The 27,654-nt window shown below is 43.1% G+C and overlaps 1 long non-coding RNA gene across 2 annotated transcripts; it reads left to right on the top strand.

Annotated features, from left to right (window-relative positions):
- The first annotated feature begins 7,398 nt into the window (after positions 1 to 7,398).
- LOC140254322 (uncharacterized) lies at positions 7,399 to 12,443 on the top strand. Of its 2 annotated transcripts, none has more exons than XR_011904148.1 (4): positions 7,399 to 7,563; positions 9,669 to 9,806; positions 10,898 to 10,993; positions 11,797 to 12,443. It is a non-coding gene; the product is annotated as an uncharacterized lncRNA (long non-coding RNA). The 2 variants fall into 2 exon arrangements; XR_011904149.1 differs by having other exon boundaries at positions 11,776 to 12,443.
- The last annotated feature ends 15,211 nt before the right edge of the window (positions 12,444 to 27,654 follow it).

Here is a 27,654-nt window from a genome sequence, read left to right as displayed (position 1 = left end):
CTGTTAATTCTTGAGCACTAAGCGGTTGGTGCGTGCTTTTTGTACTAACTGTAACAGGGGGCAACCAGGCTTTGTGTAATGCCAAATTGTAATAAAATATTTTATATGTAAAATATATATATAATAAAAAAATAAAAACTCAACTACTGATAGGACTGTAGTTCTCTGTACATGCCCATCATGGAATTAATGGTGCATTTTCTGGTTCTTCACTGATATTTCCTGGTAGATATATGATGCTGGTTTGGTGGTGATTTCTTAATCTGTTGCCATATTGTTTTAGAGGATTGTACTTCAAAGGAGCTGTGATCTACAATTAACCTCTTCTCAAAGAAGTGTTCATTGTTTTCATTGTACTTTGTAATGTGAACCCAGAGTCCAGTAATTTTCACCATTTATAAAAGAAAAAATACACCAGAATGGCCTTTATTCTTCCTGCAGTCTCACACTTCCAGCTGTCCCCAGCTGTAAACTGGAGCCTGATGAGCTCTTAGTTGCCTGGTGTGCAATGTGAGAGAAATCAGAAACTTTCTCTGCTTACTTTCCTCTGCTTATGTTACATTGTTGCAGCTCCATCTTCCCACACCTTTAATTTTCTGTCTGCTGCTTTAATTTTAGTTTGTTGTTATTAGTAGTGTTGAACTGCTATCTAGCTGCATCAATATAGAGTTAAGTTTTCCTAAATGAGCATGAATTGCTTTGTTTGCCTGATGCTTATGCTGCAATGAGAATGCCCCGATGCTTACATGTTATCTTAGAAAACAGTTAGGAGAGGATGAAAAAGATTTGTCCAAATGCTATTAGAAAGTGATGGGGCTTTCTTATTTCTTAAGTTAGGGTCTGAAGATGATGTGTTTTTTATCTCCATTGTGTTTCTTTTTTTTTAGCCATGGTTAAAATTTTTTAGTGTTATTGCCTCGACTTATCACACACTGTGCATTATTGACTGGAGATGGATTTGAGTGCTGAAATACAGTGAGCTTGTTATTTGAATTAAGCATTACAGTGATGTTTGCCATGTATTTGGCCTAAGTTTTAACTTGTCATTTCTTGTAGGTGTGGATGTCTTTCAGCCTCTCTGGAATACTCAAAATACTGAAATCAAGAACTACAAGTATGTAAGGTTAATATGTAAGAGTACAAGGCTGTCTATATGAATTCCCAAAGTTTAGCCAACCCAGTATCCAGTGTGTAACAGCAGCCTGCAGAAAATGCTTAGGAAGCATCGAACAAGATGCACTTATGGTGTACATTTCACTGGGTATCCTTCTGTCCTTCAGAAAGCTGCAGCTGAGTGCCTGCCTCAACCACAGGTAGCTCTGTGTTTAGCAGCCTTTGTGTGTAGATGATACGATTGTTTCAACATCTCTAAGACGAACTGGACACAAAATCCTGTGGCAAAGCAATTGCAAACTATTTGAAGATATGAAGATGTGTTTCTTAAGTTCACTTTGTGTTTTCTATCTAATGTCTTTGTGGATAACATCGCTTAGTTCTTAAATAGGAAAAAAGCTATGAATTATTCCCTTGTCTGTATAGCAACCAGAATTAGTCATTCTCATGGTAGAAGAGCCAAGAGAAAATAAAGCTTGCTCACTGAGTGTTGCTGGTGTGTTGGATAAGAGTGTGATTACACATATCTGGGACTTAGTCCTGCCTATGAGAGGCATTTCTGTTTCTAGGTAATGTTTACGAATGGAACAGATGTTTTTACTGTGGTGGTCTATTTCAGGGGGAGAAATTCAATGAAAAAAAATACTTCAAAAAATTAAAATTGAGCTTTTTCTTGGAGACCTAAATTAGTATTCTGATCACCTTCCTCTTCCAGAGCAAAATAATAAAATTCAGATTAAGCAATAGAATATGATTTTTATATATTGAAGCTAGTATCAGCATGTAAAACCTACCTTAAATCTGAATTTATTAGATTTTTACTGTGTGGTTTATAATTGTTTTGCTTTACGCTCCAGTCCTTGGAATCTCCATTGTTACATTTATGTAGTTGTCAGTGGGTTTTCTGATACTTCCTGCATAGCTCACTGGTGGAAATTAAAACTTTATTAAGAACAATGTCCATACTTCATGTAACATTTACAAATGGAACAGATATTTTTACTGTGGTGGTCTATTTCAGGGAGAAAAGTTCAATGAAAATAAATACTTTAAAAAATTAAAACTGAGCTTTATCTTGGAGACCTAAATTAGTATTCTAATCACCTTCCTCTTCCAGAGCAAAATAATGATTCAGATTAAGCAGTTGTATATGACTTTTCATATACTGAAGCTAGAAACAGCATGTAAAACTTACCTTAGATCTGAATCTAATAGATTTTTACTGTGTGGTTTATAATTGTTTTGCATTACACTCCAGTCCTTGGAATCTCCAGTGTTACATTTACATAGTTGTCAGAGGGATTTTTTTCTATTTAGTATTGTTCTGATACTTCCTGCATAGTTCACTAGTGGAAATTAAAACTTTATTAAGAACAATGTCCATGCTTCATTCGACATTAAGAATTATTGAGAGCTCTGTGTTGTTAACACTTGTCTGTTCTGGAACCAATGGCAAAACGTCTGCCAAGAGGCGCTCAGTTTAATAGTAACGCAGTGCTAAGCAGGTACTGCATCAAGCTACTAATGTACAGTCAGTGTTATGAGGATGTCAGCATGGGCCTGTGTATGGAATATTAATTCCCCAGTCATTCATTTGTTGTATGCATGTGAAGACACCATATAGAAATTGAATGGCTGTCTTGAGTGCTCAAAATTTTTTTTTTAAACTTTTTCTGCTTGTAAATAGCTGTAAAATTGAAGCTTTCTTGAGGGTAGATTACAGTGATGAAATAACTGTAAAAGAAGAGGACAGGACTTGAAATTCCAGATACCTTCTATGACATTGGAAGTACGTTAAGTGAATTGATGGCTTGTTCTTAAAAAATAAAATTGTTCTTGTTCATAGCTACTTAAATCTGCAAATTGATGGTATCTTTTTCAAATATTTTCTGTTGCAAAATCTACATTCACACTACTCTGTATGTGAACTGTGAAAACAGGACTGCCCTGAAAGTAATGGCTTCCTCCCAGGTTGCATTTAATGTTTCTGAGGTCAAACAGATCCTTTTTGATTTTGCAGTAGCAGTTATGTATCCAGTATTTTGCACTGTATTTCTGTATGTCTCTTGTAATAAAGCCTTCATGAGGTGGAATACTCTATGCTCATATTCAGTCAATTTCAGCTTGAAGAAAATCTGTCTATGCAAACTCCAATACAGGGCTGATTCACAACAGTCTGCTTTTAACAACCTGAATAATGCTATGATTCTTACTGTTCAGGTATTACTGCTAAAGCTTAGAAGGTTTCTCTGCATTGTCGTCCTTATCAACCAATTTGTGCCATTACATATTAGTAAACTGGTTGAGAACTGTTATGTTGTGGGGACCCATCAGCAGCACGCACCACCACTTGCCCAGGTAAAGCAGACATCCCCGCTAGTCAAATGTATTAGACTGAGACATGCTGGACCCTGTAGCACTTGCCTTTACCAAAGTAATTTTGGATGCAGCAGTGATAGTTATGGGCCTACTGGATTATGAAATGAGCGGGGTTTTAGTTTGAAAACTTGGTGGAGTTTATTTTCATTATAGATAATTTGCTCATTCTATGTACTGTGCTGCTCATTGCTTTTGAAATTCATCTTGGATTACAAGTACTTTATCTCTGTATGCTCTCAGGTCAACGCGCATGTGATCTTCAATGCATGCCTTCCGTATTTTGAGTATATTCAGTATGCTGAATATATCTTCACAGCAGCTTTTATCTTAAGAATAATTTCTATCTTCCTAGAGAGGAATGTCCTCAAAGCAGTAATGTTAAGAGACTATTTGTTTTGTACAGCTGGTTTACAATTGGGTAGTCTGCCAAAGAATTCTCAGTAAGTTTGTGTTGTTATTTTGTGATGTAGGGATTTATAGCTCTGCCCTGCTTTGCTCTTGAAATGCAACTGATGATTTATGGCTGTGGTGATGCATGGAGGTGCAGTAATATTTCATTCAATTGCAAAGATTAAATGCCAAAGATAGATCACTTTATTAAGTTTCTTTACACTTATTTAATTAATAATAAAAAATCAATGTGACCTTTTTTTAATGTTGTGTTTGCAGATGCTGGTAACTGTATTACAAGTTACGCGATCGCTGACGGTTACATGTGGCACAATGAACATCCTTAGGAGCTGCTTGAAGTTCCCTTGCATAGTGAAATCCTGAAGTAGTTTTCTTGCTGGAGAGGAAAGAGCAGGTAGAATACAAGAAGGTTGAAGTGATATTTATAGTACTTATTAGGTGAAATAAGTTGTCATTTAATTCCACAATTCTGCATTTACACAACAACGTCACCCAAGAAAATAGATACAGAGTAAGTGTTCTATGTACAAAATGGTTATGTTGTTTCATACCATAATTAGTTTACCATTTATTTGAAGCCTCAGAAGTTGCTTGAACCATGCTTGAAAGTTTTTCCCATTTGAGGTAGCGGATTTAGCTGTAGAGAATTAGTTTTCATTCATCAGCTTCCAATCAAACATCTACACAATAAAAGCTGCAGAAAGTCGCAAATGACATAGTTTAGTGCAACAGAGCTACTTCCACAAGCCAGTAGGACTGGCTGAATTAGAGCCTACCGTGATTGCAGCTCCTGCAAGAAGTGGCATCTCAGATGTTGCTGGAGTGAGAGGTAAGATCTGTTCAGTTACTTTTTAAGAGAAAGGTGCTTGTAGAACAGTTTATTATCAAAGTGAGAATTGGCTTGATGGTGTGATTGCACCCGTGTTACTATTTCGCTGTAGAATCAGTGCAGTGTAATGCAATACCAAAAGGCTTTACAAAAATCAAGGACATGTATAGCAGTGTTCAAAAGGTTGTGACCTGTGGTACTGGGCAGATATATCTACACTGTTAAGATGGATCTACAGCTGTTTCATGGGAATGTGAACTGGGATCTGGTATCTACAGAATACTAGATGACAGTGATGAGCAACATCTGGATGCCCAATGAAAATCGTGGCATGCCCTTTGCAGAGAGCATCTCTGTGGTAAGTAGGCAATGAATCCTGCTAGAATATGTCCAAACAGATCTTTGAGAGAGGATACAGCTTAAGAAAGCAACATATTTTAAAAGTTTCATGGGCAGGAGTTAGGCTAATCAATGTGACAGCCTAAGATATGATCTGTCTTGAATACTGTATATTCATTAAGACAGGAAATAGATGTTGTTGGGTAACCAGTTGCTGCCAACAAGATGCATTTTGAGAACAGAATAATCTGCATATCTTCTAACTAAATTAAGAGTACTAAGATAATAAAATAAACTTTTCATTCATGCTGTTTTTGAACACATTTCTCTGTATATGAATTCACCGGTCCCTGTAAGTATGCCTGGAAGTATTCTGTCTGCAGATCTAGGTAATGCCTAAATTTACTGTGCACTGCTGTAGCTTAAATAGACATGTTTTTCTTCTTCTTTGCTGATTTTATGGACCATGCTTTGAACCAGAATAGTGCACCTGCATGTATTTAATCAGCAGCATGTGTTTAACAGCAAGTTCTATGGACAATCATAGTGTCAGTTTGCGCAGTCCAGTTTGCGCAGTCCAGTTTGCGCAGTCCAGTTTGCGCAGTCCAGTTTGCGCAGTCCAGTTTGCGCAGTCCAGTTTGCGCAGTCCAGTTTGCGCAGTCCAGTTTGCGCAGTCCAGTTTGCGCAGTCCAGTTTGCGCAGTCCAGTTTGCGCAGTCCAGTTTGCGCAGTCCAGTTTGCGCAGTCCAGTTTGCGCAGTCCAGTTTGCGCAGTCCAGTTTGCGCAGTCCAGTTTGCGCAGTCCAGTTTGCGCAGTCCAGTTTGCGCAGTCCAGTTTGCGCAGTCCAGTTTGCGCAGTCCAGTTTGCGCAGTCCAGTTTGCGCAGTCCAGTTTGCGCAGTCCAGTTTGCGCAGTCCAGTTTGCGCAGTCCAGTTTGCGCAGTCCAGTTTGCGCAGTCCAGTTTGCGCAGTCCAGTTTGCGCAGTCCAGTTTGCGCAGTCCAGTTTGCGCAGTCCAGTTTGCGCAGTCCAGTTTGCGCAGTCCAGTTTGCGCAGTCCAGTTTGCGCAGTCCAGTTTGCGCAGTCCAGTTTGCGCAGTCCAGTTTGCGCAGTCCAGTTTGCGCAGTCCAGTTTGCGCAGTCCAGTTTGCGCAGTCCAGTTTGCGCAGTCCAGTTTGCGCAGTCCAGTTTGCGCAGTCCAGTTTGCGCAGTCCAGTTTGCGCAGTCCAGTTTGCGCAGTCCAGTTTGCGCAGTCCAGTTTGCGCAGTCCAGTTTGCGCAGTCCAGTTTGCGCAGTCCAGTTTGCGCAGTCCAGTTTGCGCAGTCCAGTTTGCGCAGTCCAGTTTGCGCAGTCCAGTTGGCGCAGTCCAGTTGGCGCAGTCCAGTTGGCGCAGTCCAGTTGGCGCAGTCCAGTTGGCGCAGTCCAGTTGGCGCAGTCCAGTTGGCGCAGTCCCTGTATTTTGCTATGTGTTTTAATAAAAAGCATCTCTTTATATGTTCATTTTATGTGGGTTTCATTTATTGCTAGTTGGTTTTTATATCCTCTTGGGAGAACTTACATAGGTTGATTGAAAAACTTACATTTTGCAGTTTGCAGACAAGAAGTCAGGATGGTGACGGTAACTGGGCATAAAGGATACTGATGTATCAACACAAGATTGTTTCCAAAGCTTTTTACTATAACAGTCAATAGAGTTTATCTCGTTGCTACAATTAAAGCGAATGTAGCTAAAAGCAGAATGAAAGGCGTTCGGCTTTCCGTTACCTGGCTGCTGAGAGTCGTTCCTGCCACTGGGGGGCGGGGTTGAAGCCGAGCTCTGTGGCTCCAGGTGTGTCGTCCACCCGCCTGTAATCAGGTCCTGGGTGCGTGAGCGTTTGTGCTTTGCTGGCATCCTGCGTGGGGTGACCGCCCCGTTAGCGGGCTGCGTTTCTGGGTGCCCCGGACTGGTGGGAGAAGGAGCCTCCCTCGGCCGTAGGGACGGGGGCTGCTCTGTAAGCCAGGGAGAAGCTACCTCGGGGTCCCAGGCCCTTTGCAACGGAGGCGGTGGCTGGGGGTCCCCTGTAAGCAGGGAAGCTGTCTTTTGGCCGCTGCTTTTTGTGTGCCCGGCACCATTTGCCCGGTCTGCCCGCCTCTGCGATCCCCCGCAGCACCGGCTGGAAGTCCGCAGTGAGTCAGTGAGGTGAGAAAAGCCGCTCAAAGCGGGTTTTGCCGGGGTGAATTGGGTTGGGGGACGCAATGAGGGGGGAATGCAAGGCCTTCCTTGGCTGGGTGGTTGCGTGACCCGCTCGTTTTTTGACGTCGGGTTTCCCTTTTTTTTCTGTTGTTTGGACTTGCCGCTCCGCGGGTCTGACGGTGTCGCCGCTGATGGTTCGGGAGCTGCTGCGGAAGAAAGAAGAAGCGGCGCGGAGGACCTGGCCGGCAGGAGCGAGCACGAAGCGGTTGCTGTCGATTATCGATCTCCTTGACTTACCTTTTGTTCTTGGAAGCCTCGGTTCAAGTAAGTGTTCTGCTCTTTTTAGCTCCTAATTGCCACCATATACCTTTGAGAATAGAATTTATTGTCATGTTTTCTTCCAGTGACAGTTGCTTTTAATCTCTGGCATGCACTGAGTTTTAGTTTTAAATGATGTTTCTGGTTCTATGAAAGGTCTTTCCTACTGTTTGAATTGTCAGCTACCCATTAGTTTCCTTTCTGCGCCCATAAGGAAAATCCTTTTATTGAAGCTGTGGGTTATACTGGCCTGCTTTTCGGTTCGTAGTCCTGACTGATATGGCACAGCTCTTCCCTTAATCTCGCCCACGTCCTCTGTCAGGCAGGGTCTGCTTTAGATTTTCAGTGAAGTATGTTGCTCACTTCCAGGAACACTTTTGCTGATCTTTTCTTGCGTTGCAGTTTGTCAGTTCTGTCTGCAAAAGCTAGATATTTATTTGGGTTTATGGGATGAATTGGGTATTCAGGGGTAATTATATTTGCCTGGTTCTCCATCTACTGTTTGTGTCATTTTCTCATCTGGTGCTTTATTCTTCCTTTCTTCAAACGGGATTTTATTGGACTTTATGCATTAATGTGGCCCTGATCAGTGGGCCCGTGTGGTTGCGTGACTGTTTCAGAAATGAGTCCTGTTGTATGATTCAGTTCGTCCTGGGTGTTGAGTCACCGGAAGGCTTGCTTTGTAGGGCCCGGGATAGTATTTTGGGCAGTAGCCACGTGCACGGGGTCTGTTTCTAGTGATCCAGTGGTTGTAAGTGTGTGGTGTTTGGGTGGCCAACGGCTATAATCTTTTCACATATCTCATAGCTTGTTTAATGCTAGGAGTCAGACTATTTCTTTCTCCTCCCATTTTTGTCATGACCTTACTCCTCTTTGTCTTATCTTAAGAGCTCTTGAGCTCTCCTTGTTAAATGTTCTAGCTTTTGTAGGCATTTTTTCTTTTTGCTTATAGGTGCCAACAGTTGCAGGCACTGGTTGTTTGGTTGAATTGTGAGACTTAGAGTGTCTGGAGTGACTGCAAGGCTAGTTGTGAGCTTCGCGGCAACATCTGCGCCCTTTAGAAGGGTTGCAGTACCCACAGGTCCATCACATGGCTTGAAGCAACCGTGAGGCCTGTCATAGGGAGCGGAGCAGCTGCAGGACTTGTCGCAAGGCTTGGAGCAGCAACAGGGCCCGTCACAGGAGCCAGAGCAACCACAGGGCTGTAAAGGCTGCAACCTGGCTGTTCTTCAACGTTGGGTAATCCTGCTTTGTTTTCAGTTTTTGGAACTGCGATTAAATTCACAGCTGCAGAAATCTAGATAGCAGTACTCAGTGCTTGTGTCTGTTGCCTAATGTACTCAATATTTTTAGAAAGAAGGAGGAAAAAAAAAAAAAAAAAAAAAAAAAAAAAAAAAAAGGTTGCCAAATACTTAATACTTAATTAATACTTAATAATTGCCACAGCACTGAGGCTTCTCTTCAGCATGTAGCAGTATGGGCTTTCTGTTTTTCCTTTTTTGTTTTGTTTTGTTTTGTTTGTTTTTTAGTTTTAAAGTATTGGGTTTTCTATTTGTTCAGCACATAGACAAGATTAATGTTGTCATTTTTCTGTTCATGTGTAAATTATGACCTGGAAGTGACCAAAACCTCACGCAGATGACAAATTCCCTGCAGTTACAAAGTAACCACATGAACTGATTTGGTGTTGTGATTTAGATTCAGTCATTATCTATCTCCATCTGCTTTAGTATTTTTAATCCTTTTAAAAACTTGGCCTAGGTTATTCCGTGCAAAAAATAAATAAATAAATTAATAAATATATATATATATTCCAAAAACCCGTCAGGTTTATGCTGATAACCACTTTGTTTTACTATTGTTCTCAGTTAGTTCCATCAGATGTACTCTTCTGCAGTTCTGAACTTTAGAACTGAAATGCTAAAACTAAGCAAAAGTTGTAGAGCAGTTTGAAAAGCTGTGAACTTCTCTAAGACCTCTTAGATGCCATCTGTTAAAGGGCAGTTATTCTGCCTGGTCATTCTTACTGTTTCTTATCATTTAGGAATCTATTTTTACTTTTGCTATGACCAAATCCAGTTATCTTATCCATCCTATGTGTTTTCACGCAGGAAAGTCCGCAGTAGTTCTTCAAACAGCACCTTTTGAAAGGTTTTGCCTGTTCCACCCAGTGTTCCGAAACACAGTTTTCTGAGTAGTAAAAGTCACCGTTCATTCCTCCGTAGTGATGAATCCATCTCAGTCCTGAGGTATGTCTATTTCAGCACATAAGTTAATTTTTATTAACATGGGATCTAAAACAGAGTATTAGTCTGGTAAGGAACTGCCATTATATTCTATGTATGTATGCATAGTCTGTAAAGCATTATATTCTAGTATGTGAAGTCCACCGTTTTTCTTTCCTTAGCAATTTTCTTTCCTCTTGTGCTTTTTCTGCTTTTATAAGCAGGGTACTATTTTTCTGGAGACATTGACAGCAGGCGTTATTCAGCGCTCATGGAGAGCCTTCAGTTAACAGGCTTTAGCAGGGGGGTTGGAGCTTGACATTCCTTGAGGTCCCATCCAACCCAAACTATCCTATGATTCAGTGTTATTATCTTATTATCAGATCATACTTTTCCTTACTGGCTTTTGGAGTTATTTATTTACATGTCAAACGATGTTTCCAATACAGACAGTCACAGTGAAATGACTCAGTGATGAATGTGTGGTAGAGCTATATTTTAAGGAAATAGATTTGTTTACCTTATGAAGTACTAAAGTCTTGAATTTAGTAGTCAAATAATTATATTTGAACATGATACAGCAGACGATTTTGCAGCCTGATTTGCCATGTCTTCCAAGGAAAAAGAACATACTGGGAAGCGAGGGTTGTGAATTCAGCTTGTTTCAGAATAATCTGTTTTTTCAGCGTTGCTAACTAGCGTTTTATAATGTGTACCAATCATCAGAAATCCGCTTAATACAAGATTATTTCTGGCTCCTTAATGTCCTTCTGTTTTTGTTTTGTTTGTTTGTTTTGTTTTGTTTTTGTTTTGTTTTGTTTTTTTCAGCTCTCTTATCATGATGCAATGGAAGTTTCTGCTAAATCAGCTGTCTTGAGAGCGTTTACCCTTTCTTTTCCCTCCATGTCAAACTCACGATGTCACTCAGATGTCCAAATAATCCACTCTAGACCGTGATTTTCAAGGAGGAAGACACTTGCCAAAGATTGCCGTAGTACTCACCCCTATGCTTTAGTGTTTTAATAGTGCATTCCTATTTAATCTTAATACATTCAGTCAGTAACTCTTCTTTTCTCATCATTTCAGTAGTTTTTTTCTTCTCCTTTTTCCTATAGGATATATTTTTTTCCCACTTGGTGAGTTGATGCCAGCGGAAACATTGTTGGAGTTCAAAGGGGAGAGATTGTTTGGCTAAAATCTATCAGTACATTGTAAGTAATCCTGCATCACAAATACATTTGATTATGGTTAGGAGAAATAGCAGCAAAGTAGTTGAGTTTTATTACTGTTGAAAAATGTCTGCGTTTGTATATTCTCAGTGCTATTTCACAGAGAATTCTTTCTTTAATGTCATTTTATTTTTATGTGCTTTCACCCATAAGCCAGCTTCTCTGATATTTGAGATAGGACTGAGCAATACTGTGACAGATGTAGAAACATGGTATGGTCGATGTCAGAAGATATTTCCAGAGGACACCTGCTTGAGCAGGGCCCCCTATATGAAGCCCCCAGGGTCACGTCCGGGCTGCTTTTGAAGATCTCCTTGGTAGGGTACTGCACAGCCTGTGACAGTGTTCTGACACCCACGCATTAAAGAAGAGTTTCCTGATGTTCGGAGGAAACCACCTACATTGCAGCTCGTGCCCTTTGCCTCTTGTCCTGTCGTCAGACACCACTGGAAAGAGTCTAACTCTGTCATCTTTATTTCCGCTCTTTTTATTTGATCCCAGTAATAAGTTGTGTGTTTGGTATGTGCTATTAGTGTTACTTACCTGCGTGACTAGTTAGAGGGACATGCTTATGAGAATACTTAATTTCACTCTCCATTCCTTTTTTCTTTTTATCTTTGACTGAATTGGAATATAGAGGTAATCACTTGGAAGCAGAGCTTCAGCGAAACCACATGAATAAATTTGACTGATTCTGCTTTCTGAAGTTGTTTTCACATACTGTAACATAAGAGCTCTGAAGAGGTAACTGTGCTTAATCTTAGGGGCTGCTTTATGCTCGCTAGGGTTTACGTGACTGATACGCAGCGCTGGCAGACGAGCAGGGTGGTACAAGGAATCCGAAAAGGAGGAGAAGCCGATGGTTTGCACCCTTCTCAGGACAGGATGAGGTGGTGCGTTTGTGAATTCAGGCTGCTGGTTAAACCCCAGGAAAAACCAAGCTACAGATGAGGAACAACATGAAGGTGACGACAGGCTTGCTGGGTTAGGTTTGTCTCAGGGCTGTGCACCTACCCGGGCTCCTTCCCTCTTTATTTTTATGGACAGAATTGGAAGTCTGCACACCGATGAATTCTTTTCTTTGGAAATGATCTGCTTTCCCTCCGCTTTTAATCTGTTTGAGCAAGTTTCTTCTTTTAAGAGGTAGAGAAGGCATTCTGTGAGTCTGTATCAAAAAGGCAAAGTTAAAAGGCAGACTCCTCCTGAGGAGAAGCCTGACAGCGCTTCACTCACATAGGCGGGAATCCTATTATTGAAGACCGAAAAATGCGAATGGGCTTCGGAGAACTGAACTGAGCAAACACAGCGTTTCATAAAGAGAGAGAAGGGAAAAGCTGAGAAGCCCTAAGCCCATATTAAATTTGCCAAACGAACTGCATGACAGACTACAGTGCAGTATAAATACCAAGTATAGTTTTCCTAGTGTCACGCATTCTGGTTTTTGAATATTTCTGATGTTACAGTTTATGGATAAATAAAATAATTTGTACAGCAATAAAATGAAAGAGTATTTCTGACTAAAACTGGATTATAACTCTGTCAGATTTTCCCCGCTTAGCACATCACTGCCAGACACAGTGCTCTATGCGTATCACCATTTGCTTTTGAGTGCTAATGTACATATGTGACTTTAAATCTCATTTTTACTTGTGTTCACTTGAGGGATTTGAACGAAGGACCCGAATTAAAAGCAGATCTGTAACACAAGAGATTATTTGTAGAATCATGCAGAATTCTGAATGGCTCTCTGTGTAACACAAGACATCCCTTACTGTTTTTTTATTCATCTTTCAAACCCTCAGTTTCATGCGGTTTCATTGCATTATTTGTCTCCATTCTCAGCATCAAGTAATAAACACTAAGCTGTTTAAAGCTGCTTTTACTGAATGTGTTGCTTTCTTAAGTAAAGAAGATTTTGTCAGGCAGCTTTTATTCACAAATAAATGAATTTTAATTATTTATTTATTTTTTTTTTAATCCTTAAACTTTTTGTTTTGGTTATGTGATATCCCTTTCTGCTATTTATGGTAACTCAGCACATGTCATTTTCATCACGCTCAAAGTGCTGTCTGTAACTGGAAAATGGGCTCTCAGTTTGTGCGGCTGGCAAAAAAGGTGGCCTAAAAAGGCCTCGGAACCCTTTGAGAATGTTACAATAGGTGTTCCACAAAGAGATTTGCTTTTTGTTCTGTGCTCCAGCGTGTCCAGTTATCATAATGGAAAGAGACTTCCCTAAGCATGCTGAGGAAAGCATACTCATCTCTAGTAACAGCTTCACAAGGCACAGCTTGAAATGTTTGTTTGTTTGTTTGTTTCCATTTGAGACTGCATAATATTATGTATGACTGCATAATATAGTACTCTCTTTCTCTCTTTCTCTCTTTCTCTCTTTCTCTCTTTCTCTCTTTCTCTCTTTCTCTCTTTCTCTCTTTCGCTCTTTCGCTCTTTCGCTCTTTCGCTCTTTCTCTCTTTCTCTCTTTCTTTTTTTTTTTTTTTCTTTTTTTTTTTTTCTTTTTTTTTTTTTTCTTTTTTTCCCCGTGTGTTACAAGGTTCATTTTCTATATCAGATGGTCACAAATGACAACTGACATCCTTTGGTATTTATGGAAAAAGAAGGAATATAAATGAAAGTGTGAAGAAGGGCTGTACGGTCCCATTGTTCCTATGTGTGCTATGGGTAAATGAGCTGAGTATCCAAACAACCCAACAGAAGGGCTTTGGTAACTGGAAGTCAAACATTACATTCTCAGTGCTTGAACTGATTTTACGTCTGCAACGTCAACCAAAAATCAGAGTTCTCGAGAGTCTTTTTTATGTGGTTTTGAGTGAAACTCTTCCTGGCCTTCACTTGCGGACCAGATAATTAATATATTGAAGGCTTGTTTCCTGATTTCTTCCTGTACATCTGCTACAAAATGACTATACATAGAGATGTAAGGACATATTAAAATTGGAACTCTGATTCCACAATGATTTTTCACTTAGAATATTTTGAAATAAAGGTATCGTAGTCCTCATTTTCTTGGTAATGAATGTGTAATGTGTTGCTAGTCTTCTCGGAGGTACTTCCAGCAGAAAAAGGCGTCTGGCAATTAGAAAAGCATATCATATAACAGCAGTTGCTGTAAATACCTAGAACCTAAGCAAGTTTTTCATCTGGCAGGTTTCCATGCAGGTCAGCTGTCGCCCTTTCATTCATCTTAATATTAGGGCTTCTGCTTGTTAAGCGTCCACTTAGGTACCGATAGCTGCAAAAGGCTGGACGCTTCCTGTGGGAGAGCCACTGGGGGACACACACGTATCTTACAGCATTGGAGCCTTTGGATAGTTTCTACATTTCCTGGGCACTATCTTTGATAGGTATTTGAGGGCAAAAGGAATTTCCAGCTCTGCCTATTAAGAGTCACAGTGAAATTGAAAATTAGAACAATGAAAGATGACTTTATGTCCTGCGACAGGGCAATACGATGGACCCGAAGCTTCATTTAGAGTCTGGTTTCGGGCAGAAACCCTTGAGGAGATAATGAATTCCATTATTAAATGCAAACATGTTTCACATGGGCTCAAATGCACCCTGCTATGGGCGAGCATCCAGATTTTCCAGTTGAACGTGGCAGGGTCTGAAACAGCGCCCTTCATTTGAGATCTCTATCATCCTCAAGGAAAAAAGAAAAAAAAAAAAACAAAAAAAAAAAAAAACAAAAAAAAAAAAACCAAAAAAAAACACAAAAAAACCCACAACCCCACACAATAAATGTTAATTTAATAAAGAGTTAAATTAAAAAAATAAAGGGTTAATAAATAAATAGTAAATTAAATAAATAGTTAAATAAATGTTACTGAATTAATAACTTTCCTATACCAGGTGAAGTCTGTAATATTTTTTTTCCAACTTCTTTAGCACACGTTCAGTGAAAGCAACATGTTTCACACGAGACAGTTCAACTGGAAAATAAATTTATTCTATTGGCACGTGAGAGTCATTATGGAAACTATTTACAGTAGACTGAAAGTGATAATGCTGCTGTTAGTGTTGTCTTTAGAAGTTTACGGTTCAAGACATTGAAGATAATTTTACACAAATTCCATTGTAAGAATAGTTTTTAATACTAAAAATACTGAGTCATTATGTATGATCATCCTGTGAGAGTAAACCAAAACCAAAATCTAACATGACTTTCAGGCATATGTAAGGAGCTCTTTATAGAAGGGGTAACTCTGGAGTCAGTCCGGGATCTTCTGTACTGCTGAACAGCCCCTATTGTCATTAAATTCTTCTTTGAGGCCTTTCGAGTTAATATTAATGGCCTGCTTTACACAGTATATTGCTTAAAAAAAAAAAAATAAAATAAAATAACTCATCTCATTTTAAATGGAAGAGACAGGAATCACACCAATATTTCACAAAGAACTTTCTCAACATTAATTGAAAATGAAAGAACCAGAGTTGAAGCACGTGCAGACGGAGTCTCAGTTCCCCAAGAGCGCTTCGTTTCTCTGCAATAAATCTCTTCTGGCTCTGCTTTGTGCAGTAAAATCCTCTGTGGAAATTCTGATGTCGGTTGTGCGTTTTCTTATGAATGTTAAAAATCATTTTGAAATACTGGCTCAGCGTCCATTTCTTTGACAGAGCGGCTCGGGTGGCAACAGAGCTTAAGAATCACGTCGTCGGAACACCTCCGCTACAGGCAGGGCCGCCACCCGCTCGGCGGAGCCGCCCGGAGCCCCGTCCGACCGGGTGCGGAACGCCTCCGGACGCGGGGCCGTCACGGCTCCTCCGCGCGTCCCGCGCCAGCGCCTCGCCGCCCCGAGTAAGACATTCCTGCCTCCTAAGATGTCACCTAAATGTCCCCTGTGTTAGTTTATAGTCGTTCTGCCTTATCCTGTCTCTTTCAGGCTGTAACAGAGATGACAAGTCACAGCTGGAAGCGATGACGGAGCACGTGGCGAGAAGGGGCCGGGCCGACCCGGGAGAGCTCAGGTGCGGGCGCCGCAGCGTAAGGGGCGGAGCCGGGATCCACCCCTTCGCAGCCCTCATTTAAGACTCGGCGGCGGAGGTGAGAGCATCTTGCCCGAGTTCTGTGAGTAGTAGAGAGATCTTTAGAAGGTGAGGCGTTTTTCTTTTCTTTGGTGCTGCTTCTGCGGCAGTTGCTGCGTTCGGGCTTGTCTTAGGTTGCCGCAGCCTAGCGCTTTGCCACCCTCCTGTTATTGCTGTATTTCACGTCAGTACAACAGTATCACACAGACCGCATAACAGGTCAGCGTCTGTCCTGTTTATGAGCTCGCTTCGTGTGCTAGTAGGCTGTAATGAGGCCTTTGTCCCTTGTGATAAACAGACCCAAATCCCTCAATGTTTCTCGTTGGAAGAAGTATTGTAGCCCTTTGCTCCCTTTGTGGCCTTCCCCCGGAGCCACTCCGGCAGTATTTCTCCCCCCGAGGCCCGGGCGCGGGACTCCAACCGGGGCCTTTCGGGGCAGAGCGGAGGGGGACCGTCACCTCCCTCTTCCCGACGCCCTTTCTCTTCTGACGCGGCCCAAGATGCCGCCGGCATTCCTGGCCGCAAGGGGGTGCCGTTGCGCACACGTTCAGCTTTTAGTCCGCTAGAACCCTGACCCAAGCGGGACACCGGGCTTCTTTGAACCTCGTAGTGTTCACGTGGGCTTGCTTCTCATATTTGTCTAGATCCCTTTGGATGATATCCCTCCCTTCTATTGTATCAGCAGCACCACCGAGCTTGGTGCCATCAGTGATCATGTCTAGGGTGCGCGCGATTTCTATATTTGCGTCATCGGGTACGAGGTTGAAGAGCACTGCTCCATAGGGCGGGTCTTAGGGGATGCTATTCGTCCCCATGGGGTAAAGAAAACTGAGACTTGTGTGAGCAGAGTACGTACTGCAGGGTTAATGATTTGAGATGCAAAGAAAGGATGATTTCATCTTTTGTTGTTGTTGTTGATAGTGGTGTTGTGTGTTTGGTTTTTTTCCCCTGGTAAAATAATTGGAATACTTGGAGTATTGGCATTGCAAACAAGATGGGTTGGAAACCTGTGAGCTTTTGAACATATGACTGTGAGGTTTCTTTGAATTAAACAATTGCCCCTTCTGGGAATTGAGCAAATTCTGCCAGTGGCTTCTCTCTGAGAAATGTCAGATTTGATCTTCTATCTCAGCACAAGTAGTGGAGATGAGGGTTCAGCAAGTCAGACAGCGACTTGAGGCATGAGCTTTCTTGTTTGATCATCTCACTTGATCAGAGTTCCATTTAAAACAGAACAGTAGAAAAGCCTGTTAGTCAGACAGTCTCCGCAGTTTTCTTTCCTCATGTGCTGAGCTCAGAATCCTTGGAGTTCTGGGGAGCTTTCGCTAAGCTCTTGCCAAGCTTTTGCTAAGGTGGCGAAGTTTGGGGGATCCCATCTTTCGGGAAAGGCTTTGAGAAGGATAAGCGGTTCAGCCTGACTTATCCGAGGCTAGTGTGTCTAGGTACTGGATTATACCAGTATATATATATAGTGTATATATATATACTATATATATATATATATATATTATACGTATATACACACACATATATATATAGTATGCATATATATAGATTGTATCATAAGCAGTAAGATTTGCAAGACTGTCAGGGAACTGCAGAATCCACGTCCGAATCACCGGATTCGGCACCTGGGCGAGGAGACCGGGTCTGTCTCGGGAGCACAGGCGGAGGCGATTTACCATAACAACGGGAAGGGCTGGAACCAGGTTCTGCCCCTCTCAGACCTCACTCGAGGGTCGTTTGCCAGCGAGGAAGGATATCTCTCTCGAGATCCCTCCTTTGTGGAATTTTTCAGTGAGCCTAGATCTTCAGAGACAGGTAAGCCTTGTTCTTTTTGTTACGTGATCTCACGGCAGTGGTTCCGGTGCTGTTACAAAGATAATAGCTGTAGCCTTTCCTTTGTAGCCTTAATATTTCTATTTATATGGCTGGATTTTGACGTGTGAAGTAATTAAGAACTTAGAAACTGCTGAGAAGGGTTATATCAGAGAAAGGAATTTAAAAGATCTCCTACTGTCATTGTAGGTTTGATTTCTCTTTAATTGGGAAAAAAATCCCCTTACTTTGACATTTATTGCACGGTTTTGAGGGCAGGAATTTATCTTGTCAGCTTGAAAAGTCAATTTGATGCAGAAGGGCTATTACTGTAGATGAGATTTCCCCACGTGAGCGTAGATCCTAGAGAATGTGGGAGCTCCCACACGGCGTGACAAGGGAGGGCGTTTTTCAATGTAGGGGATCAAGAGAGGGGCGTGTTTGGCTGTTTGAGTCTTCATAGCTACAGAACTTACTTTCTGATCAGCCCTTCTGGGTATTGGTGGTAGAACACACTAATACTGATTCTATGCAGACAATATGTTTAGTGAAATGTCTTGGATTTTAGCAGTTGAAAGTCTTTGATGTTGCGTGGGAGACAATCTGTACTTGTTAGCTATACCTGTATTACTGATTCTGACCTGTTTGCCATTTTGCATGAATGGGATAGGGTCATTAACTGCAACGGTTGAAGCAATTCTGATTCAGTAATTAATTGCTATAAGTTTGCCTTTTTTTTTTTTTTTTTTTTTTCGTTTCTAACATCCGCTCGCTCCACTGAGCGCACGCATAACAAAAGAGGTGTCTGTGCAGTGTTCTAGTTCTGTATTATCTGAGCATGTAAGGAAGATGCTTGTCGGGCAGGGGGATGCAGAAAGTCAGTCCTATCTCAGCAGACAGCCCTTCCTCCTTCTACCTCTTATATATAATAAAAATAAAAGCTAAGCACTGACTCAGACCCCCTACAAAGGAGACTGCAAGCGTTTGTTAGGATAAATGACGAGAGGAGAGGCTGGCAAAGCACGTGCAGTTTGGCAAGAGCAATTCTGCTCTTTATTTATATATGTATATAAATACTTTTTTTTATTTTTTTTTTTTATTTTTTTACTGATTCATAGTCAGTATCCCGAGAGGTGTTCAAGGAAAGGGTAGGTAACGCACCAAGTTTCATACTTTATTAGTGTGGCTGTGACTGGTTATCTGTTAGTTGGTTTAGATCTTACATAGACAGCGAGGGTGCAGGAGACTGACCTGTTATAACCCCCTTGCCGAAGCATTAGGACCGGACTCTCAGCAATAGCCGGGGCAGTCAACAGACTGACAGTGAGCAGCAAGGAGCAATAGGGTGTTTTCTTTTTGTATTTACTAGAAAAATCAGACTTGTAATTGTGATGAGCTTGTTGTTTCTTATAAGCATTTATTAGCGCAGTTAAGGAGACTTCAAGCATTCCTCAGGAAAACAATCCATCATTATGCTTGTTGTGATGATCATTTGCCTTTTAATGTGTTCTTGAGCTATTAATTAGAAATATCTACTAATGTAGTGCTGTGCTGTTCATATCAATAGGGAAGCAGAATCATTTTTAAGTGAGCTCTGCACACAATCCTGAATTACCTAACAACTGTTACACTTCAATGGTAGCAGAAACAGATCATTTATTAAACATGTAGCCAGTACATAACTGCAGACTACAGCAGAAAAGATTCAATCTGTTTACTTTTATTATACAGAGGCAGAAGGGAATGCAGTTTCTTTTATTTCAGTCAGAACAATGTGATAAAATACCACCCCACCCTTTTGTATTAGAGTTAAGTCTCAGTTTGGGACCAAGGCTCACAGAAAATCACCAAGTTTCAAGGCAAAGGCTTTCAAAGAAAAGCAGCAGCTAGAGAGTTTCCTAGGGAAAAACCAAGTAAATTGTCAGCAAACTTAACCGTAACACAGAAAGAAGTGTTTTCTCAAGAGCTCAAGGCTTTACTGAATTAAAGGAATACTTCTATCCATATGCTCAACTGCAGCAATAAGACCACTGGTATCATACTCTGCAGTTTTACTTGTCGCATAAAGCATATCTGATATGTTATAGTTCTGCATTAGCTTCATTTGAATTTAAGTGTCAATTTCTGTTTCTACAGGCTACAAAACACAGCAAGTGGGCTTGCTTACAAGGGATCATCTTCATCACCTTTTGCCTTAATCATGATAAACAGCCTAACACCCCCACCAAAGGAACAAGGCTCAAGTCCAGAAGTAGCCAGCACATCTTTTATTGAGGTAAGTGACATTTTACAGTGGGGTTTATCTTTGTTTTATTCAGAGACAGACAGGCATCCTCTGTACAAAGTGTTGAGCATGGCTTCTCTTTCCCTCAATTGCATGGCATCCCACTCACTTCTTAGGACACACAGCACTCACTCTGACACCCACAACAGCTTTATTGAAAGACCATTTTGAGCCTTTATTTTATTTGTCTCCAAACAAGACAGACATCATAACCTGTTTCTCACATCATAGAAGCGAGCTTAGAGATATGCCAGTGGTACACGCTGAAATGAGAACAGAGTTATATCCTGATGCTGCCCTCTACAGCTGGGCTTAAGTAATAAATAAAGTAGTAATAAATAAAGTAATAATTAATACTTTAATTATTATTAATTTATTTTAATTATTATTAAAGTAGTAATACAAAGTAGAAGACTTCTCTTACAAAGCAAGTCCTAGTTCATATTTTATTCTTGAAATTTAAGTTGTCTGCCTACAGATTGCAATCAGCACACATTTAGGGAGGCACACTTACTTCGTATTTCTAAGTTAAACCTCAGTAATGCAAAAAGAGTTTATTTCATGTTATACAAGTGTAGAAAAGCAGTGGAGTCAGCCTTTGACTTGGCACAAGAGGAACCATCAGGACCATCTTCTTTATTCTTCTGCTTAACTGACTTGCTTTCCTAGAAGAGAACACAAAACACTTAGAGAGCAAAGTGGCAACTTAACTCCTTCTCAGGTATCTCAAACTATTTCAATCAATACTATAAAACACCCACAGCACACCAGACACATACACTGCAGGCACACTTAACCTCCAGCCACTTATCCAAACCCTTTTAGAGGGCAACTCCCTCTGCTTCTCAATTGCCATTTAGTGACTACACAGAGAAAAGCCATTTAATCATTCTGGTTTGTCCTAACACTTCAATTCATTTTTCTTCTTTTGCAGGACATAAAGCCCAGCTCCTCCAAGCCTCTTCCTTTACAGCCCAGGAGCCCTACCACAAAACCACCATCACCACATAGGAAACAGTCAAGCACACAGGGAAGACTCAGCAGAAGCTGCCCCCCACTCAGGGAAAGCCTCTATAGGAAGAAGGGGCCCTCCCTCACACCCCCACTCAGGGGAAGCCCCTTCTATAGGGGCTTCCCCTCCTCACCCCCACTCAGGGGGCCCCGATGCCAGGAGGGGCCCCCCCACACCCCCACTCAGGGGGCCCCTATGCCAGGTGGGGCCCCCCTCACACCCCCACTCAGGGGGGGCCTCCGCAGGCCCCCCCCACCGGCAAAAAGACCGACATGAACCCACCATCCCGCCCAAAAATAAAAAAAATAATATCTCTTTAGAGATAGTGCAAAACCCGGTGTCTAGCCCCATTACAAAGGGGGAAACTCTGGCCACTCACTCTAAGAGTGAGCGGCCAGAGTTTCCCCCTTACATTCCAAATCATACAAGACAAAAGCAAAGCCCAAACAAACAACACTTAACAGCCAAGAAAAAAAAAAAAAGACTCAAAGACCTACCAAAAAGCTAAAGTCCTTACAAACAAACACCAAAAAAAACAACAGCCAAGTACTAACAAAACATCTAACTTCTCAAAAAAGAAGTTGAAACTACCAAAGAACAAAACTCTGAAAAAAAAACACCAGCCAAAAACTAAGACAACTAAACAAGCCAAGACCTAACAAACACACCTCAAACATCCAACTCAACCAAATTTAAACAACAAAAGAAGAAAACTCTGCATGTTCAAACACTAACTCCGCAAAAAACCAGCCAAAACTAACAAAGACAACTCAACACCACAAAATACTAAACAAGCCAACGTCTAACAGACCAATCACAGAAAAAGAAACTCAAGCAACTACACTTTCCCCACAAAAAACAAGCCAAGTCCTAACAAACACACTAACATCTAACTCCTCAACAACATTTAACCAACAACCAAAGCAAACTCTGCATGCTCAAACAACACACTGAATCTGCAAAAAACACCAAACTCAACACTACAGAAACAAACCGAGTCCTGACACACCACAACCGCAACTACTCTACGAAGAAAATTCAACGACCGCTGACAAAAGCCGAAAACTCTGCACGCTCACCGACACGAACACTTTCCCTCAAAAAACAGCAGCCAAAACTCAGAAAACTCGGTGCCGCAAAAAACAGAAACCAGCCAAGTCCTAACAAGACACAAACAACCAACTACTCAGCGAGAAACATTAACTGACCTTCAACAAAACCAACTGCTGACCGAGGCAAATGCTACAAAGAAGCCACCGCTTGCGCTAACCTGACTGTGCCAACAATAACACGATCGAGCTAACCCCCGACGGCTCCGTCCCCTAATGAAGCACAAACAACACTACATACTCTAGCCTCCAAACCACACAAAAAACATACATACACCAAAAACTGCACAAGTTGACGATGCTACACGCCTCAACAGAGCTTCCCTGCCTTCCAGACATCAGGCTCCGCGCTAACAGAAACAGCACAAAAGAACACAACGCCAACCTATGCGAGCCCCTAGACCTGATCCAAAGGAGCCGCCCGACTCGCCCCCTGCCACCGTGCCCGTTGCAACTCCCTGCGGCAACATGAACAAACATTCCACCATAACCACTAACTATGGCCAAACGGCAACAGAAAAACAACCCCCTCACCGCAGTGCTAACCTCCAACAGACCGTCTGCTGAACCCCAAAAAACAGCCCGCTAGACACTCTAGCACGACCTTTCTCCTGCCTTTGCCCGCCAGCCACGGCATCGACAGACGCACCAGCTGCACTAGAACCTGACCAAACTAAACAGCTCGAAGACAGCACCTCACACTACAAAACCCTTACAGGACAATCACACCAATATTTCTCAACCCTCTCTCCATTAACCCTAATCCTCTAACAACTCGCACGACTGAAACCGCTCCACCTTCCTCCAAAAAGAGTAGAAAAAACACAGCCCCTACCTGGTGACGCCGTATCCTCATCCCGACGGGCTTCCGGGTGGCCGACCTTCTCGTCTGACGGCTCGCTCCCCTCCGTCCTCCCTGTCGAAGCCGATGCTCCGCTACAGAACGCGATGTGAAAGAAAAATCCTGCTGTTCATCTCCCTTGCCGATGTGAAAGAAAAAATCCTGCTGTTCATCTCCCTTGCTTCCGTGGCTTTGTGATGGTTATTCCATTGCGAATGCTGCGGGCCCAACTTGAGTATCCCGGGACCACACGACTCCACAACCTGTCTGGAGAGTGAAAACCTGTAGTTCTGCCGGCCGTCCTTCTCACGCTTCCCAAAAGCTGCGCCGATCGTCTTTACCCTGCAGTCCTCCAGTCCCTTGCAAAAATAAAATGATTCATTGAGTGAAAAGCTACCTGAAAAATCACTCACCCCAGCTCCCTTTGTTCAGGTTACTCCCGTCACTTACTCGCAATTGAAGACGAGCTCCGGAGGCCTCGCGCTCCTCCCGGTCTCCTGTCACCTGCACAAAAATTTTAGTGTTAGACTCGCTGACCGAACCTCCTGCAAAGGTACATTTCACTTTCCTGACAACTAGCAGGGACGTACAAACCTACTGCTGGAACAAACGACTGAAGTTGAGAAGCTCCTTTTGGATGCGTGCACGCCCATTTCCACGCTTCTCGGTCCCGGCCTGCGACGGACGACCCCGGGCAATGAAACCCACGCGGACCGGCCGCTCGAGCCCCGCTCCTCGGCGCTCCCCTCGCTTCCGCGTCCCTCGAGGAACTCTCGCCACAACACCGACTCCACCGCCTCGTCCCCGGAACGTATTCCTGTAAAAATCTGTAAGCCCTCCACGACATCGTTCCTGTCCAGCCGCGTCTCCGTGTGGAGAATGAGACGACGCTCCTGAAACTACACAGAAAAGGAGAGAACACACGATCCCGTCCCCGAAAGCGAGACGGACCGATGCGCCCAAAAACGCCGGCCGAAGGGGCGAGGCCGCCCCGGGGTCCCTCTCCGCCCGGGCTCGTCTGGCGGCGGTACCGCGCCGGCCCTTCCGAAACGCCGGGACGGAACCCAACCGCCGCGCCTAACTAAAGGCGAGGAAATAGAAGCGGTCGAACGGCGGACCTGCGAGATTACTACAAAAACAAAACAAAACAGACATACCTGTTAGCCTCTAAAGGCTCAAGGCTTCCACCGCCTCAGCGATTCCGGCATAAAGGAGTCTCCGCCGGGACCCTCGGTCGATCTGCGAAAAAGATTCCGTTTAAGCGGCTCTCGCCGTCGCTTCTTACTCCCGGCGGCACCGAGGCCGCAGGAACGCGGCCCCGTCCCGCTCGCTCCGGCTCGACAAAAAGGAAGGATGCGAGAAAGCCGCTGAAAAACTCGGGACGGACCGAGAACGCGGCGGGGCTGCGCTGCGACTCGGAAAACCGAGCGGCGGCTCCCTCCGAAAACGTGACGGCGGCCGGACGGCGACGCCGCGCCGGCTCCCAGAAGCCAGGGGAGCACAGCAGGGACCCCGCGTCTGCCCCGAACGGAGCGCGGCGAAAGCCCGGCGATCTCCCACCGGGGAAGCCGGGCCCCGGACGGCTCCGAAGCGCGCCGTCTCCGCGGCTCCGGTTCTAATAGAACGACTCACCGGTCAGGGCCGATCCTCGACGCGAAAGGTCCAGCAGCAGCCTGAAACGAAACAACGAAAAACATCACAATCAAGCCCAAAAACACGCGTAAAAAAACAGCCCCACCTACCGCCTTTTGGACTCACCGACACGACGACCGGACGAAGAAAAGCCACCCGCTCCAGCTCCTCGTAATGCTGATTCCGGTCTGATCCCTCGTGACTACCGGCGGCCTCAGGCGGAGCTTAAGAGGCGTCAGCGCGGTTCCGCCCCCGGGCTGCCGACGAACCGCAGCCGCTCCCGGGCCGCCGTAGCTGCGACGGGGCGGTCGCGGCCCCGCCTGACGCTCGCCGCCTCGTTAGCGCAGCTGGGGCTCGTTACGGTCGGCCCGGGGACGTGACAGTTTGACACGTGAACCCGAGATCTGAATTAGGGGCTGAGATGACGTTTCTGTAAATGACAGCTTAGTACGCGCTTCCCCTTCTCGCCTCTTTGATGGATTCATAAATCAGTTAAATAATTGTGTCAAATTGGAACGGATCGCTTTGCGTCTCACGAGACACCCTTCCAAAGAACGTCCCCGGCATTAACGGTCTCCAGAGTCCCCTGCTGTCCGCTTTCTGTCTCTGCCACGCTTTCTCTTGGCCCTCATCCAAAGAAAAAAAAAGGAGAAAAAAAAAAAAAACCCCACACTAAAAACAACAACAACAACAACAAAACAAAAAACCAAACAAACCCCAAAAAACGACAACAAAAAAAGTTTGTTAAATATGTAACAACTTTATACCTGACTGAGGAAAAAAAACTAAAGGTGGAGGTGGAAATATGGGAGCAGGGATGTGGCAAACTCCTGCAGGGGTTAATGATGTGCCTGACACAATAGCTGATGAAGGACATTTGCAGCACAGCTTTATGAACGGCTCTGTACGGTGCTTTTCGGGGTTACATTGATGTGACACATACATGGGTAGGAACGCTTTCGGAAAGAGTTCAGTCCTCTCCAAGGACACCGGTACTGTGTAAAGACTTCAGTGATTAAACTCACTTTGCTTTGCAGTCTTGTTCTTAATTGGAAATCTGGATGTTTTGGGGGTGGCGGGAGGAAACCTTTGCCTGCTGGTTTTCTGACAAAGCCATCAGTTAATGTAGTTGTGAACTACAGTGGTTGGGTACTGGCACATACAACTCCTTGGCTTATAAATGTATAAATAACAGACATCTCTCGCTTTCCGAACCTACTGCCTGCAAATGGGTGCGTGTGCTCCAAGCGAACATGTCCTGGGCTACAGATTCTGAACGAGAGGCCCAAAGCGGTCACCGCTGGGTTCTTCTCCAACCGCTTCGTGCCCGCAAACCAACAGGCGATGTGAAGCTGCTGGAGCTGCAGTGATTCAAGTGGAATGGGCTCCTCCGGCCTTCTGTAACCTGCTCCATTTTTTTTCTGGCCTAGTTCGGTCACTTTTTCTTTGAAGAAAATGCACAAAGGTTCTTATTGATTCGTACCTGAACTGCAGAAAGAGGCCGATTCCGCCTGGTGAAAAGTAGCAGGTGCACTGATGAAGTATGATTTTGTGTTTGTAATCCATACACATTTAAGTTAGGTTAAAAATAAACCAGGAAGACAACTTAGGAGATTTTATCATAACGCCCCCCAAAAATAATAGCTTGTTCATAGCAATTGGCTCAAGCGAGACAATAAGTTATTTTTTTAATTATTATTATTATTATTTGTTTTCTTTAATTATTTTTTCCCAGAACAATTGATTAAATAGTAATTGAGCGAGCAGAAATGGTACAGCTGTAAAGTAATACAGTTGTTCTTCAAAGGTGGGAGCTGAGTTCAGCCGTCTGGGGGAATTTCACTGCACTCGGGCAGCGATTCCCGATGAACTGTAAGCGCTCTTTAAACTTGACCTGGGTGTAACATAACTGCAGATCGCTTCCCTTAGTAGAGCCGCCTGTGCTCCTGGAATGGGGCTGAGCAGAATAGGGCAGTTGCTGGAATCTGACCTCTGCTGTTCTGAATTACTTCACGTACCCTGGATATGTGCTGAAATACGATATCCCCTACAGGGCAGCACCCAGAAAACTTCCACACTAATGACATGAGTGGTGTTTTTGGCACTGGAAAACTGCGAGAGATTTTTCTCCAAGCGCTCCTTTAAGTAGTGTACTGAAAGGCTTTAAATAGCTTTGGCAGACATAATTGAAATGCAAAAGGAAGAGAAAGCCAATTTGTAACATATCAAGCTAGTCTTGCTTGTAATTTCTATAAAATTCTGAAAGAATATATAGATATTGTAAATGTGATAACTTATACCCTAGAGATCTTTTAAAATGTAAAATCATTTATTCAGTTTCCACAGATCCAGTAGTATGGGAATGATGGAGGGAAAATACAAAAGAAAATGAACCCCCGATAATTGTGGTGTTTACAATACAGCTACTCGACTCCCCCATTTATCACCGCTTGAAATTTGGTGTGTGATGTAACACGGTACCTTCATTTGTTCGGGATGGGGGCTGGAGTTCTGAGTAAGAGAACAGGCAGAAATATGTGCAGGTATCAGATGGGCTTTAAACACCTTTCTGAATACAGACTGGTTTACTAGGTACACTTAAATCTAAAAGAATAATTCTGAGGTGTACTTTCTCATGTTCCATTCCGATGCTTCCATGCAGCTCCCTGGATTTTCATCCTCGTGCACCTACTTTAATATCAGAATTTGAAGTATCGTTTTTTATTTCAGAATTGAACAGTAAAATGCATAAACCCTGAGCGTACTTAATGAGCACTGACAATCTAGTGACAAAAAGCTCGTTACAGTGAGTGTTTTTCACCAGGACGTGCTGCTGCCCTGGAGTTTCCCCAGTTGAAGCTGCCTCGTACCTCAGAGGTCAGGCCATCGGAACTGCCAGGTTCTTGTTA

Source organism: Excalfactoria chinensis, chromosome 6 (assembly GCF_039878825.1).
Source record: "Excalfactoria chinensis isolate bCotChi1 chromosome 6, bCotChi1.hap2, whole genome shotgun sequence".
Taxonomy (NCBI): Eukaryota; Metazoa; Chordata; class Aves; order Galliformes; family Phasianidae; genus Excalfactoria; species Excalfactoria chinensis.
Note: the sequence above shows the minus strand (reverse complement) of the source record. Positions and strands in the feature narration are given on the sequence as shown.